General features: G+C 40.6%; 1 protein-coding gene across 4 annotated transcripts in view; it reads left to right on the top strand.

Annotated features, from left to right (window-relative positions):
• The first annotated feature begins 8616 nt into the window (after positions 1-8616).
• The window catches only part of LOC122808725 (toll-like receptor 13), a 397497-nt gene continuing 390960 nt past the window's right edge, over positions 8617-15153 (top strand). For all 4 annotated transcript variants that reach the window (XM_044079734.1, XM_044079718.1, XM_044079726.1 and 1 more), the window contains exon 1: positions 8617-8881. The gene's annotated coding sequence lies outside the window, so the exon portion shown is untranslated. The remainder of the gene's footprint in view (positions 8882-15153) is intronic.

Here is a 15153-nt window from a genome sequence, read left to right as displayed (position 1 = left end):
TGGTGGTCAAAAGTCAGGTTGCTATCAACCTGAGTGCCCAAGTCCCTCATGACTGATTGCATCCTTAGTATATTGTTATTAATGTGATAATTAGTGGGGACACCATTTTCCCGAAAGGGGACAATGATGCATTTTTTGGCATTCAGTTTGAGGCCATGCTTCTGGCACCAGTCATTAGTTTGGTTAAGGCCCTCTTAAAGGATGTTCACATCATTAGGAGAATTTATGACAGTGCCCAGCTTGCAATCAACTTGGGCAGCTACAGACCACTGATTTTGGCTTGCACCTCAGAAAAGTATATCCCAAACAGCAGAGGCCCCAAGACCAATCCCTGGGGTACGGCGCTTGTAACTGATATACTAATAGAGGTGGCTTTATTAAAATTTCAAGGATTCTGAATTTCACATCACCATTTTGCTTTTATTATATTTATTTTTTTTTATATGTATTTATTGAATTTTCCACTTCATTTTACTATTTGTAACACTAGATACACAGAAAAAAAATGGTTGCAGAGTGAACTCACTAGATGGTATATGCAAACGGAGAGATGTGAATAAAATTAGATTTAATGTTAGAGTAAAATTATGCTTCATGAATAAAATTCTTGAAAGGTGTTATACTTGCTGAGATCAAATCCTTTGAATACCTGAAATGAGCCCTTAGATTTGAGCATCCTGTCATTGTAAGCAAAGGTTTAATGGACATATAATAGCAGATATACAAAATTCTAATAAACTGACTGGCTATGATTTTTTTAATATTGTTCGTTTCTGATAATCCTGGAGATTAACTTTCTAATTTACAAAAGTTGCATTAGATAACACCTTAAAATGATGCTTCTCTATAGTCTCCCTTCTATTTTTTTTTCTGATAAAAAACATTTTCAGGTTCAAATAATCTTTACCAAACAACTGCAGGACTATCAAACTAGCATTTTGTTTCTTCGCTGAAAAATGTTGACTATGTGTTCCCTTAAATGAGAGCTAATCCGACTCCTACTTCATCAGGATAGACAGAATTAATTTTTAAGGGACTGTTTAGGTATCTAATTATATTTATCCAGGTGTTATCTGAAGGGTGGATTTAGATTTCACATAGCTAATATTAGGAGTAAGATTGACTCAAACCATTCCTGAAAAGTGCCAGTTATGAAATCCAAACAGAAGTGCTTGAAGTGGGGACAGAACCCACAGTTTTCTGATCTGTCAACAAAGATAAAAAGTAGAACCTGTTGTGGCACAAACAATAATTACGGTGGAAGGATGGTGGGGATGTATCTAAGATTAACATAGCCTTCCTACTCTTATACAAGAGTCCGTTCCATTTGAGATACTAATGTCTTTACTGGGTGATCATTTTGAAAATGTTTGTTAAAGAATTTTATGCAGGGATAAAAGTATCAGTCTGTCACTGTGTAGTTATGTATAATCCTTTGGTAATGTTTTGTATTTTGTACAGTTTGAGCTGATATTTATCAGTCAGACTTTAGTGACTCACAGTTACATATTGTGCAAGGCAATGGAGTAAATCCTTCTGAAATTATTCAGACAGATATAGGAAACTTCATTCTTCATTGTTTAATTCAGAATAATTTTTGTCGAAGGTAGATATTTTATGTTTAACCTTGCAATTTTTTTATTTTTTTGAGAGTGTGACCACCACTCTAGACGAAGGTTAATCTTTCCGGGCATCTTATCTGGCAAGCATTTAACTATCCCATACTGGAACCATCACATTTAACTACCACATACCGGAACCATCGCATTTAACTATCCCATACTGGAACCAACACATTTACCTATCCCATACTGGAACAAAAGCATTTAACTATCCCATACCGGAACCATCACATTTAACTATCCCATACTAGAGCCATCGCATTTAACTATCCCATACTGGAACCAACACATTAACCTATCCCATACTGGAACAAAAGCATTTAACTATCCCATACCGGAACCATCACATTAAACTATCCCATACTGGAGCCATTGCATTTAACTATCCCATACTGGAACCATCGCATTTAACTATCCCATACTGGAGGCATTGCATTTAACTATCTCATACTGGAGCCATCGCATTTAACTATCTCATACTGGAACCATCACATTTAACTATCCCATACTGGAACTGACACATTTACCTATCCCATACTGGAACCAACACATTTAACTATCCCATACTGGAACCATCACATTTAACTATACCATACTGGAACCATCGCATTTAACTATCCCATACTAGAACCATCACATTTAACTATCCCATACAGGAACCATCGCATTTAACTATACCATACTGGAACCAACACATTTACCTATCCCATACTGGAACCAACACATTTAACTATCCCGTACCAGAATCAGCACATTTAACTATCCCATACTGGAACCATTGCATTTAACTATCCCGTACTGGAACTGTCACATTTAACTATCCCATACTGGAACTCTCGCATTTAACTGTCCCATATCAGAACCATCACATTTAACTATCCCACGAGTGGCGTTCAAAAGACTTTGTGAATGGGCGGGCCTTCGCTGAAGGTTGGGCATCAGGCTAGCAACTCGGCACCATAAAAATCTACTGCCAATCATTAGCGGACTGGAGTTCCGCTGTGGCGACCCCTAACCAGGAAAAGCCAAAAAGACAAACATACTAGAAGTAACCCATTTAACTATCCCATACTGGAATCATTACATTTAACTTTCCCATACATGAAGGATAAGTAACTTCAGGGATCAAAAGTTAAATGATGTTAGTCCACAGCTGACTAAGTGGTTATACACTGTGGGTGATAACAGGCAGACTCCTTAACATCTCCTATCACTAGAAGAGTCTCTGAAGGGTCTGTTCTGAGACACTCAAAAATCACTCCATTTCTCATATCACCAAAAATACAAACAACTTCAAACTTATATGCATTATTTCCAGAATATAAAACAGTGCCATCAAACAGCACTTAAAATTACACATAAATGGTGCAGTAGAATTTACTTTACCTTTGGTGTCAAAAACGTAGCATTCTGCCATTTGGAAAAAACTCCTTCAGACCTTTATTTATAATCAGTTAGCAACAACTAAATGTTGACAAAAGAGGAAAAGAGTTTTCAATCCTGGAAGACAATGACCTTTCATTTGATATCCTTATATCCCAACTGTTTGCAAAGCATATGGAGTTGCCCACCTGATTTTTCAAGGGGTTAAGAGTGCTGACAGAGAGGTAATTGTCCCCCTCTATTAAGTTACAGCTCTTATCAGGCCAGTGACAGAATATTGTATCCCACCTGACACATACTCACATAGCATCTTCTGCAATTGGAGAAGATATAAAGATTTCTGTCAAAGAAAATATAAAGGCTTTAGGGCTTGTCTTGTTACCAAAGACTATAGCAACACCCCCACCTCTCTCTCTCCCCCCTACTCTGTATCTTATCACCATTTCAGACAAGACCTCTGCCAAACACACACACACACACACACACACACACACACACACACACACACACACACACAGACACACACACACATACATACACACACACACATACACACACACACACACACACACACACACAGAAAATGAATAGACCCTTAATCTTTGAAACGTTTTGCTTGGACTACCACTCTTGTGGCCCAAACACAAAAGGACATTCAACTTTAATACAAACTAATACTGCCCTTACTGTCAAACGCAAGTGGTTTTACCTGTAAAACTGTTATCAACATGTATGGAAGCTGTACAGAGACATAATCATAGCAGATAGGTTCATACGTTCATAGGTTCATACTAGGCTATCTGCCCTAGGGCATTTATAAGCCTAGCCAGAGTGTGTGTGGCTTTTGCCACCCCTTGGGATGAAAATACTACGCCCATTTAGGGTTTAGTTTGCTATGCCTCTGTCTAGTAGTGACACAAAGATGACTCCGGGGTAAACCTACGATCTCCCATCCACTCAAGATTTCTCTTGAAGAGAGTTAGTGAGGGGCTCTGCCTAACATGGACTGGGATTCTGTTCCAGAGTGTAGGGAGCCTCTGGGTTATGAATCTGTCCCTCCAGCACGTCCTATTTATTTCTGTGTTGAGGTTCAAATCTCTTGCTCTCGTGGCTCTGATGAATTTGGATTTTCTGAGGTGGAGCATGTCCATTAATTCCGGATTGGACATGGCCTTGTACATCAGGCACAGATCACCTCTGAGTAGGCGGTATGCGACTGAATAGAGCTGGAGTTTCTTCAGCCGGGCAGCATATGACATATGTTTGAGACCCTTTATCCTCTTGGTGAGGAACTTATGGGGTCTTTCTAACTGCTGCAGGTGTCTGGTAAGATACATCCCAAATGGGGCATTGTACTCAATCATGGGCCTGATAAGAGAAGAGTACAGGGGCACAATGACCTCTCTTGATCTAGATGTGAATCCCTTCATGATAAGGTGGGCAATATAGAAGGTCTTCCTAACCACTTTAGCAATGTGAGTGTCAAATGAGAGGTTACTGTCGACTTGGGTCCCTAGGTCCCTGATTACCTCTTCCATACTTAATGGATTACCACCTATGTGGTAATTTGTGGGTACCTTGTTTTTCCCAAAGGGTATGACTATACATTTTTTGGCGTTCAGTTTAAGGACATGGCTCTGGCACCAATTATCCGTTTCTATGAGGCCTTTCTGAAGGATGCTTGTGTCCGCTGGAGTATCAATTATGGCGCCCAGTTTGCAGTCATCTGCGAACTTTGTCAGCCACAATCCTCCTATGTTTGCTTGCATCTCGGAAAAATAAATGCCGAACAAGAGGGGTCCCAGGACTGAGCCCTGTGGGACACCGCTTGTAACTGGCTTAGAGTCTGACATGGCTCCAGCAATTCTGACCTTGTGGGTTCTGTCCTTGAGCCAGTTTGCAACCCATCTTGTGACATATGAGTTTACATTTAAGCTGGTGAGTTTGTCAATGATGCCCGAGTGGGGTATTGTGTCGAAGGCTTTTGCAAGGTCAAGGTAGGCTGTGTGAACTGCCTTACCCTCATCAATGGCCTTAGTGACTGTTTCAAAAAAGTCAACTAGGTTCAAAAGGCAGGATCTGCCTTTGACAAAGCCGAATTGGGTAGGATCCAATGTCTCTAGGTCCCCAATGTCTTTGTTTATGAGTTCCATAATGATCCTTTCCATAGCTTTGCAGACCAGGCTCATCAAGCTTATGGGGCGGTAATTTCCAGGGTCCGTAGAAGCACCTCCTTTGTGGAGTGGGACCACTGTTGCTGTACGCCACTCTTTGGGTACGTATCCTGTAGTAAGGCTAAGATTAAACAGCAGCCTTATGTGCGGGTTTAGTTCCTCTTGGAGTTCATGTAGCACGCAGCCTGGGACACCGTCCGTTCCCATTGATGCTGTGTTTTTAGCTTTGGAGAGGGCGGCTCTCACCTGGACATCTGAGATGTTAGGGAGGCTACACTCTGCTGGGATAGATATTTCTCCTTTTGGGGGGGAGGGGGCGGAGAAATTTGCACTGAACCTGTCTGCCAGAATGTTGGCAATATCTGTGGGTTCAGTGTATTTTGTGTCATTTTGGACTAACTCTGAGCATATCAGGGAGTTTCCACCCAGGTTTCTAACATAGCTAATAAAGGCCTTGTGATTGTCTTTTGTGTCTTTTGCGATTTTTCTCTCAAAGTTGGCCTTGGATGATTTTATGAGTGATCAAAGTTTTTTGCTAGTACTGATCAGAGATGCCTTCCCTTTTGGGGATTTTGTTCTGTCATGTAGTAGCTTCCTCCTCCTGTTGTAAAGTTTGTTAATGGCTGGGGTCCACCAGACAGGACGCCTGCCTTTGTGGGAATGGGTCTTGGTTTTATTAGGGATTGCATGATCCATGCATTCTTGAAGGTGTCCGTAGAAGGCATTTATAAAGGATTCAGCGGTGTGGGTTGTGGTTTCCACTGGCCCAGGGGCCTTGAAAGATATCACTTCAGTCTTAAGAAGTGCGAAGTCGGCTTTTGAGAAATTCTTCACTGTGGTCTTCTGTGCAGGGGGTGGGATATAGATTTCCAGTGAGATTAATTTATGGTCTGATCTCACCAATGAGGGGTATACTTCCGGTATGGAGCATTTTGTCCCCATGTTTGTGATGATCAGGTCTAGTATATTATCTCCTCTTGTGGGAGTGGTGACTAGTTGTTCCATCGCATTTGAGTTTATGAATTCTAGGAACCTTTGGGCTAGGGTGTTGGGGCTTGAGTAATGTTCCCAGTCTATGTTTGGGTAGTTGAAGTTTCCCAATATGATGGTATTTGGAGAGACATTCATACTCTCCAGTGTCTTCAGGAAGGCTGAGTGGGGTTCCTGAGTGTGAGAGGGTGGTCTGTAGCATGCTACAAACTGTAGGGCAGTTTTGCCTATGGTTAGTTGCACCTGGATGGTCTCTGATGCTTCGTGCGTTGCCACTATCCTGGAGGTGTGGGTATCTTTGATGAATATGGATACTCCCCCTCTTTTTGTGGTTCGGTCCAAGTTTTGGGGCTGGAAAGCATGATATGAGGTATAACCTGGTGGTGCTGGGGTGCTCTCAGGAGCCTTGAACCATGTTTCAGTCACTGCACAGACATCAATGTTCTCCATACTGAGGAGGGCTTCGAGAGCGTGCATCTTGAGGTTTAGACTTCTGGCATTGAGCAGCATTACCCTTAGTTTTTTTTCACTTGTCTTTTCTAGGAAGGTGGGTTTGTCTTTTGAGCCTTTCCTAAAAAAGGCACTATGGGGGTGGCAAGAGCCTTGGCCAATATCCGGAAGCCCAGGGGTGACAGGTGCAAGACGTCCCTTGCGAAGCAGTGTGGCTTGTCAAGCATGTCATCCCAGACGGACAAATATTGAAATTGCTGAACTAGCTGGCACTGTAACAAAATATGCAATTCGCCTACAAGAAAAGAAAAAGGTTGCACAACATATTTTCCATAGACAATAAGATATATTACTATTTATCTGCTATGGGAAATTTTATTGGACCTCATTGCATCCACTGATGTAAACCTCATTCTGTCAATTTTAACAAAAAGAGTAGTGGCACAATCATTTGTAGACAGACTCCGGGTGCAAATCTTTCATGTGCACAACTGCACTGCACATTCACATGTTAATGTGTACAGGCACAAATAGACGTACACTTACTTGGTTAAGCCATGTTCCCATTATAATAGTCATCTCCTGCTTGGTGAAGTCGTTGGTATACTTACTATTTGATGCAACTGCAAGCACTGTACACATACACAAGTTCAGTTAATTGCTCCATGCATTTCTACAACACAAGAGCTCAGATACTCAAATATTGTATATATGTAGGGTTGCCACCTTTTCAAATGCCCAAAGAGGAAATTTTTTGTAGAAATGTGAAATTTTGCAGGACAAAACAAACCCATGGCCAGTGCAAAGGTCAAAACTTCACTTTTTTTGCCAGAATAAAAGCTTATTTTTGTAGCATTTGAGTTGCTTCTATATTTTCTCTTAAAATCTCAGGACATTTACCATTTTTTAGTTTTTTTCGCAGGGCACAACTCTCCAAAGTGGGACTGTCCCTCGAAAGAGGGGCAGGTGGCAACCTTGTGTGTGTGTGTGTGTCCGTGTGCGTGTGTACAGGAAACTAGTAAAAGAAGAAGGAAATAAGTGGGAGTCAAAGAAAGGGAGTTCCCGACAAGTGTAAAGCCTCAGAATCAGCAAGTTATAGTAGTTTATGGAAAGTGTTACGGAGTCTTGGGCAGCGCAGTGGTTAACGTTGTCACCGCACTCACCACCAGTAAGAGGTTCTCGGGTGGGGTGCCCTCTGTAAGTCTGCATGTCCCCCCTGTGTTTGCGTGGAGATCTGCTCACCCCCCAAAAACGTGTTTGGAGCGTTTCTCCCCGGCCCTCCGGTAAAAATGGGCACTGAGTGACACTGTCCCAGACAGACTTTCACGGTGAGCACGTTAAATAAAACAAAACAAGCACCTTTTTGCTTACATGACTAATGCTATGCATGTCAGTACTAACAAAGGGAACGGAATTTACAAAGACGCAAACTGCTCCGAAACCCGATCTTCCTCTCTGGAATTTGTGTTATGCAAAAAAAAAAAAAAAAAAAAAATTGGCCGGTAGGGTTGCCACCTTTTCATATGCCCAAAGTGGGACATTTTTGGTAGAAACGTCAGATTTTGCAGGGCAAAACATATCCACAGCCAGTAAAAAGGACAGAAGAACTTCACTTTTTTCTATAAATAAAATATTATTCTTGTAGCATTTGAGTTGCTTATTCTGTTATAACATTTAGGTGTTTCAGATACAGAATAACTGTTTTATGCAGCTAATACATAAAATATAGGAATTATATTTGTCCTAAAATCTCAGGACATTTGCCATTTTTTTTCGATTTCTTTGCAGGACACAACTGCCCAAAGAGGGACTGTCCCCTCGCGAAGTGGGACAGGTGGTAACCCTATTCTGTCCTTGTGGCCTTATAATTTATTTTAATCTTACTGTGCACGTGCGTGTGTGCGCGCGTGTGAGTAGTGGGAGTATAATACGCTAAGAACGACGGGAAATGTTTAATTTCATCTAGATAATTTGCATACTGCTGTCCCTTTCAGTTATGTAATTGTGTAATGTCAGGTGAGAAGGCTGGCATTGAATAGCTGCAAAGCAAGTGTTGTTATGTAAACATCTCGAGCTTCTCAGTGAAGAAGCTGAACATCCCTCAATAGCAGAAGTTTCAGAGCTGGGATGTCTCAGCATGCACTCCCCTGCTCGTTATATCTGAAGTAATTGAGGAAGTACAACTTAGTCTGAAAAGACAATGTCATGCAGAGCACAAAGGCATACACACCCAAGTGTTGGTGACAGAGGGACCGTGAAAAGGTAGGCAACTTTTATTAACTTTCTAGCTATGAATTAGCAAAATCTCTGTAGAGGACATTGCTTCTGTCTCTATATGGATATGTAGATTGCTTAGTTTGTATGTGCATTGTTATATGACAAAGCAATCTCTAGCAAGTCAAAGAATTCCCACAGTAAGGATTTTTGTTTACACAGAAGGCACATCTGCTTTCTGCAGTTAACTCAGCGAATTCATGGAAAACGTTTTGTTTCATTTTCTAGGCTGAAGTCACTGGGATAGAGGTGGGAACAATTCATCACAGAGACAGTATAAGATGGTCTGACAAGGGAGCGTACACAGCTTGCTAACTGTGTAAACTTTAACCTGCATGTCGGCGCTAGAAATTATTTGCAAGTCCAAAGGCAGTACAGAAAATGTAATATTTTGGGATGCTGGGAAATGAAATATATTGGACCTTAAGCCATTCAGTGGCACAACGTATAGCACACTTTCCTCTGATGCTCTGATGCCTGAAGAGTAGAAGACTGTAGCTTCTAGTCCCACACCAGGTGCTTGGATTCATTTTTTTCTAATACTGACTGTGCAGTACAGCAAAGGAGGGGGTGTGGCAGATGCTATACTCATTTTAACCCAAGCCTTCACACATAGGTGCACACAAATTGCATTGCTGACATTTATTTTATTTTTATTTATTTATTGCTCTTGTTTATTGGGGAAAGTGACTGGGTACAAGACCTCTTTTCAGCAGGGGCCCAGGATACTATTTTGTATAGATAATAAAGAAACATAATGGAACAATAAAAAATACAGTTGGTAAAACAGGAAATAAAAGTATTTAAGCGACAGTAATGGTAAACGTGTTGGTGCAATAAATTTACAGTAGTTAGAACAGCAATAAAATGAACATAAAAGACATTTAAGCTGCTATAAAAGAATTAAAGTAGAATTGCTGGACATGTGGTGCCCAAGTTAGTCTGCACATTAAGAAAATGTCAGCATAAGCCGCGGAGGTGCAGCGGTAGGTTGTTGCCTCACAGCAAGAGGTTCTCCCATTTGATTCTCGGCTGGAGCACCTTCTGTGTGGAGTCTGCATGTCCTCCCCACGGTCAAGTGGTGTTTGAAAGACATGCGTAGAATGGGCGTGCCTTCGCTGAATGCTGGGCGTCGAGCCGACACCTCGGCACCCGTAAAAAATCATTTGCCAATCATTAGTGGACTGGAGTTCCGCTGTGGCGACCCCTAACCGGGAAAAGCCGAAAGAAGAGTAAATGAAAGCTGTCAAGGAGAGATAACAATTGTATCAGTGAATAAGATGTGCTGTAGAAAGAGACACTGTTTAGTGAAGTCATGAAATAGGAGATGAGTAGATTTAAAGGAAAATGAAAGTGATAGAATATAGCAGTAACCCACGCCTGGGTGTGGGTAATGCGGGATTTACCCACGGTTGGCGTGGTTTGGTCACGAGGGCGAAGCCCGAGTGGCCAGACAAAGACAACCGTGGGTAAATCCAGCATTACCCACACCTAGAAGTTGGTTATTGCTATTATACAATGACATTATTTAAGAAAAAAAATAATTACTTTTCTTAAATAATGGCATTGTATAATGCCTCATTGCTGCCCTTCCGCAGCTGTCAGGTATTCTGTGGCAGTTCTGATGTACTGTGCATGTGTATGCTTACGCAGTACATCAGAGCTGTGGGTGGAAGCAACAGAGGAAAGCAAGATCTCTGTTGCTTTTTACAGACTGTATCGCAATGTTAAAGGAGTTTAACATTGCGAGAAAGCTTTAAAAAAAGCAAGAGAGAATCTCCGTTGCTTTTTTTAAGGCTGGCTCGCTATGTTAAACCCATTTAACATAGCGAGACAGTTTTGAAAAAAGCAACGGAGAAATCAAGATCTCCGTTGCTTTTTACAAAGTGCCTCGCTATGTTAAAGGAGTTTAACATAGCGAGACAGCTTTAAAAAAAGCAAGGAAGAATCTCTGTTGCTTTTTTTAAAGCTGTCTCGTTATGTTAAACCCATTTAACATAGCGAGACACCTTTAAAAAAAAGCAACGGATATAGGAAGATCTCCGTTACTTTTTTTAAAGCTGTCTCACTATGTTAAAACTCGTTTAACATAGCTAGACAGTGTGTAAAAAGCAACGGAGATCTTGCGTTCTCCATTGCTGTAGAAAAAGAGTTATACTAATGGAAAATGTCCGGGCAACCGGACCTTTTTCCATTACTATATCTCTGCTTTACAATGTGCACGCTGACCAATTAGCGTGCACGTTTTGGAATATTAATGGGGGGGAGTCATTGTATAATTAAGTGTAGAAGAGGAAAATGGAGATCCCGAGGAAAAGGAGAACACTGACACAAAACAGGTAGATAACAGACAAAAATCACAGTAATTTTATAAAGGTGGACAAGGTTAGCACGTGATGAGATAAAAGAGGGGAGTTTTGAATTGTTCTTTGATTATGTAGGCATTTATCCTTGGTAGGAGCAAAGGCAGAGCTGTGAGTTTATTAGGTGGGATTTAAGACGTGATTTGAAGGATTTTAAAAATGTGTTTTGTTTAAGAGAAAGTGGGATAGAGTTCCAGATTTTAGAAACATAGAATATAGGGAGTCACCAGCAGAATGTTTAGATTTTGATATTAGTAATAAGAGTTTATTTGTAGAACATAGAGATCTCAATAGATTATACTGGTAAATGATATTAGTGAGGGCAGGGCAGCATTTAGGTTTATTAATGAGGTAGTTGATGGTGAAGGGTTGGGTAAATGCAAGGTAATAGGGAAGCACAGGCATTTCAATTCTTTGAGAGTCAGACAGTGATAGGTTCTATGAAGAAAACTGGAAGCACGTTTAACACACTCCAAAAACATGTTTTTAGTAGTTTCTTCAGGAGGTAAGTCCCCTGCACTCCCTGATGTAGGTGGCTGCACCCCCACATGCCCTAAATAAAATATTCATTGCCACATTTGCACTATAAGAGGAAAGGGGGCAAACACTCTGAAATGGCACTTAGTGCCCGCACTATTCCTCAACAGTGCTTCCCAACAGAGATACGGCAGTGTCAGGGAATGAAGCTTTGGGGAGGCGAGATTCAGTGAGCAGTAATATAGCCCTTTGACACACATAAAGTAAAATGTATCTGTGAAACAAAGAGGGGGCACCAACTAACAATCTACAGAAGGAACAAATACTATAGCAAAAGAAAAGGATGCACCTTACCTTATACCCCCAGACTGCAGATAAAGAAAACCAGAATTCTTGCTCTACCAAAAATAAATAAATAAAGAACGCAAACCCATAAAATGAATATTATGCTCTGGTAGATTAGAGAAAACAAAAATATGTTCAAATGTATGCTATCAATCTAATACTTGGGAGGGGGGAGGACTTCAAGCCCACTGGCCAATTGTTCCTCACCTCTGTCTCCTTATGAAATCCCTATATATCTATACCTGGTTACCACCTAAAGGAGTAACCAAGTCAGACTGGATTATTACTAACTAATGCTTAGAAAAATCATTAGCACTTACACCTCACACCTGTAGGCCTCTCCATTTCAATTCTTGGCTAGGGTGCCTTCTGTGAGAAGTCCGCATGTCTGTGTTCGTGTGAGTTTTCTCTGGGTCTTTCAGTTTCTTTTCCCCATCCCAAAAATATACAGTGGGTGGCATCCATAGATGTTTGTTTGTGTGTGTGTGTGTGTGTGTGTGTGTGTGTGTGTGTGTGTGTGTGTGTGTGTGTGTGTATATATTTGTGTGTGACTCAAAAGAAAGGCCTGGCAATCTATTTCCATTTCTTACTTGCCTAGTAAACTCTGTGCATGGCGTTGGCTGTTCACAGGGTTGCTATAGGATGGAGCTAAAAAGCAGTGGATGAAACATGTTCCTTTAACATCACAGAGACAACTGTTATGGGCCTGGTTTGGAAAGGTTAAAAGGCCTTATGGTGAACTAATATAAGTAGCACCCCCCCCCCCCCCCCATCACAACAGTATAATAATTTGTGCATCGTCAGTCAGTGAGCTCATGGAGGCCTGATATTAAAAAGAAGGTCAAGGGTCCAGGCTGTAAATGATGGCATGTGGAATAGCACAACAATTTCATGTTAGATTTTGCAGTTCTGTTACCTGTGCCACATTGATTTAATAAATGTTAATTTTTTCATAAAGAATGTTTTAGTTAAGAAGCCACTTTGATGTCCAGAAGCTTTATTGTGTCAGCTTGAGTTTGATTTCCACAGTTCTCACATGCATATACTACGTTTCAATAAGTTGTCTGGTGAAACATAACTCTTAGGAATCCCTTAAAAAGCACATATTGGCTTCTAGTGGATATCTGTTTCTCAAAAAAAACTATAAAAATGTAGAATAGAAACTATCAAAATAATTAATTCTCTAAACGTAATTGCAGTGAATGGAGCATGCTACCCTGGGAGATGTATTGCTGCTGTGACTACCATGGTTCTGTCTGTCATCCTCTAGTTACATTTTATTTATATATATTTGTTTACCAAATAGGTGATCTGGTCAAAGATGTTTTTCAGCCAGAACCTGGAGCTGACAAACAAGGCAGCACTGATACAAACTGTAGCTTTTGAGCACAGAGAAAACATTATTAATCCAGTGACTTAAGCCCAAATTTAACTTTGAAAACATGTCACTTTGCGTGTGTGTGTGTGTGTGTGTGTGTGTGTGTGTGTGTGTGTGTGTGTGTGTGTGTGCGTGTGTGTGCGTGTGTGTGTGTGTGTGTGTGTGTGTGTGTGTGTGTGAATATACAAGCATATGTGCACGCACATCCATGTGCTTGCGTCTGTGTGGGGAGTGGGTATATTTACAGAGACCCAACATGAGACATCTGTCTCCAGCAGTCTTTTTCTTTATACTTCTGAGGGCGAAATCCTTGTCTGTTGTGAGGTGGGAGGTTCTGTGTTTTACGGAGATCAAGGTGATAGATCTCTTCTGTGTTTTAATTTTATAGAAATACTCGCTGAAGGTTGGGCGTCAGGCTGGCAACTCGGCACCATAGAAATTTACTGCCAATCATTAGCGGACCGGAGTTCTGCTGTGACAACCTCTAACCGGGAAAAGGCGAAAAGACAAACAACAACAACAACTGCATATGTCTTGAATTGTGTAAAGCTTGCAGACTACACAGTTACCAGAGAAACAGGTTATCTGAAGCTTTAGCTGACTGATTCCTGCAGAGTGAACTTTCTCTGTAAACTGTATTTTTCCGTTTTGTTGAGTAAATGTAAACCTCAGATGGGAAAGCTGGCTCCAGTGAATTACTTAATTGTTACAAGTAAAAGAAAATGCTGTAAAAAACATGGACACTCTCTTCTTCATCCCTTGGTACATATTTTCCTTTCTGAGCAACACTTAAAATATAGCTAGAATTTGTTATAACATATCTTCCTGTCTCTCATGTACTGCAATACAAAAGATGGTCAGTCGTTTTACATTCCTGGCGTATGCATATGCCTGAAACCTAAACCCACACCGCTCAAAGTCATAGTGCAAGAAATCGGGACAAAGTCTAAAATAATTCAAAGGTAGGTCAAAGGCCCAAAAATAAGGACAGATTTCAAATGTTTCTCTTATAATCTTAGGTTCATAGGTTCATAGATTAGTACTAAGCTAACTGCCCTTGCGAGCCATTTTAAGCCTAGCCAATTATCCTTATAACAGCATTTGTGTTAGCATGCATTTCCTGAAGGATGTGAAGTCTGAAAGTCAAATGTGTTGTTATTTAGTGACTTCAATCCTCAGTGATTTGCCAGAAAAACACAAATTTTATGAGGAACAGACAAAACATATGAGGCAAAATCTGGACATTCTGTGAAATTCGGACAATTGAGAGGTAAGCCTAAACCGGTCACAGGATGCTCAGGGTCAAAAATAAAATGTAAATGCAACTCTACTCAGTGTAGTAAAATGAATAATTTTTGTTTTACAATGCATTGTTCACTGTAGGACCCTGAAAGCTGTTAATTTATTTACCATATGCTATGTATTGTTTCCTGTAAGGCTCTGAAAGCTGTATTTTAATTTATTTACCATATTCAATGTATTGTTCGCTGTAAGGTTCTGAAAGGTGTATTTTAATTAATTTACCATATACAGTGCATCATTTACCGTAGGGCCGTGGAAGCTGTATTTTAATTTATTTACCATGTGCAATGCATTGTTTAGAAATTGCAGTCATTATTCAGTCCCTGAATATCTGAGACTTAGACTGTTATTCTGTGTGCTGTTCTATTAACATATTTATTCTTCTATCTATTTAT

This window comes from Protopterus annectens, chromosome 1.part1 (assembly GCF_019279795.1).
Source record: "Protopterus annectens isolate FY-2018-M chromosome 1.part1, PAN1.0, whole genome shotgun sequence".
Classification (NCBI taxonomy): Eukaryota; Metazoa; Chordata; order Ceratodontiformes; family Protopteridae; genus Protopterus; species Protopterus annectens.
Note: the sequence above shows the minus strand (reverse complement) of the source record. Positions and strands in the feature narration are given on the sequence as shown.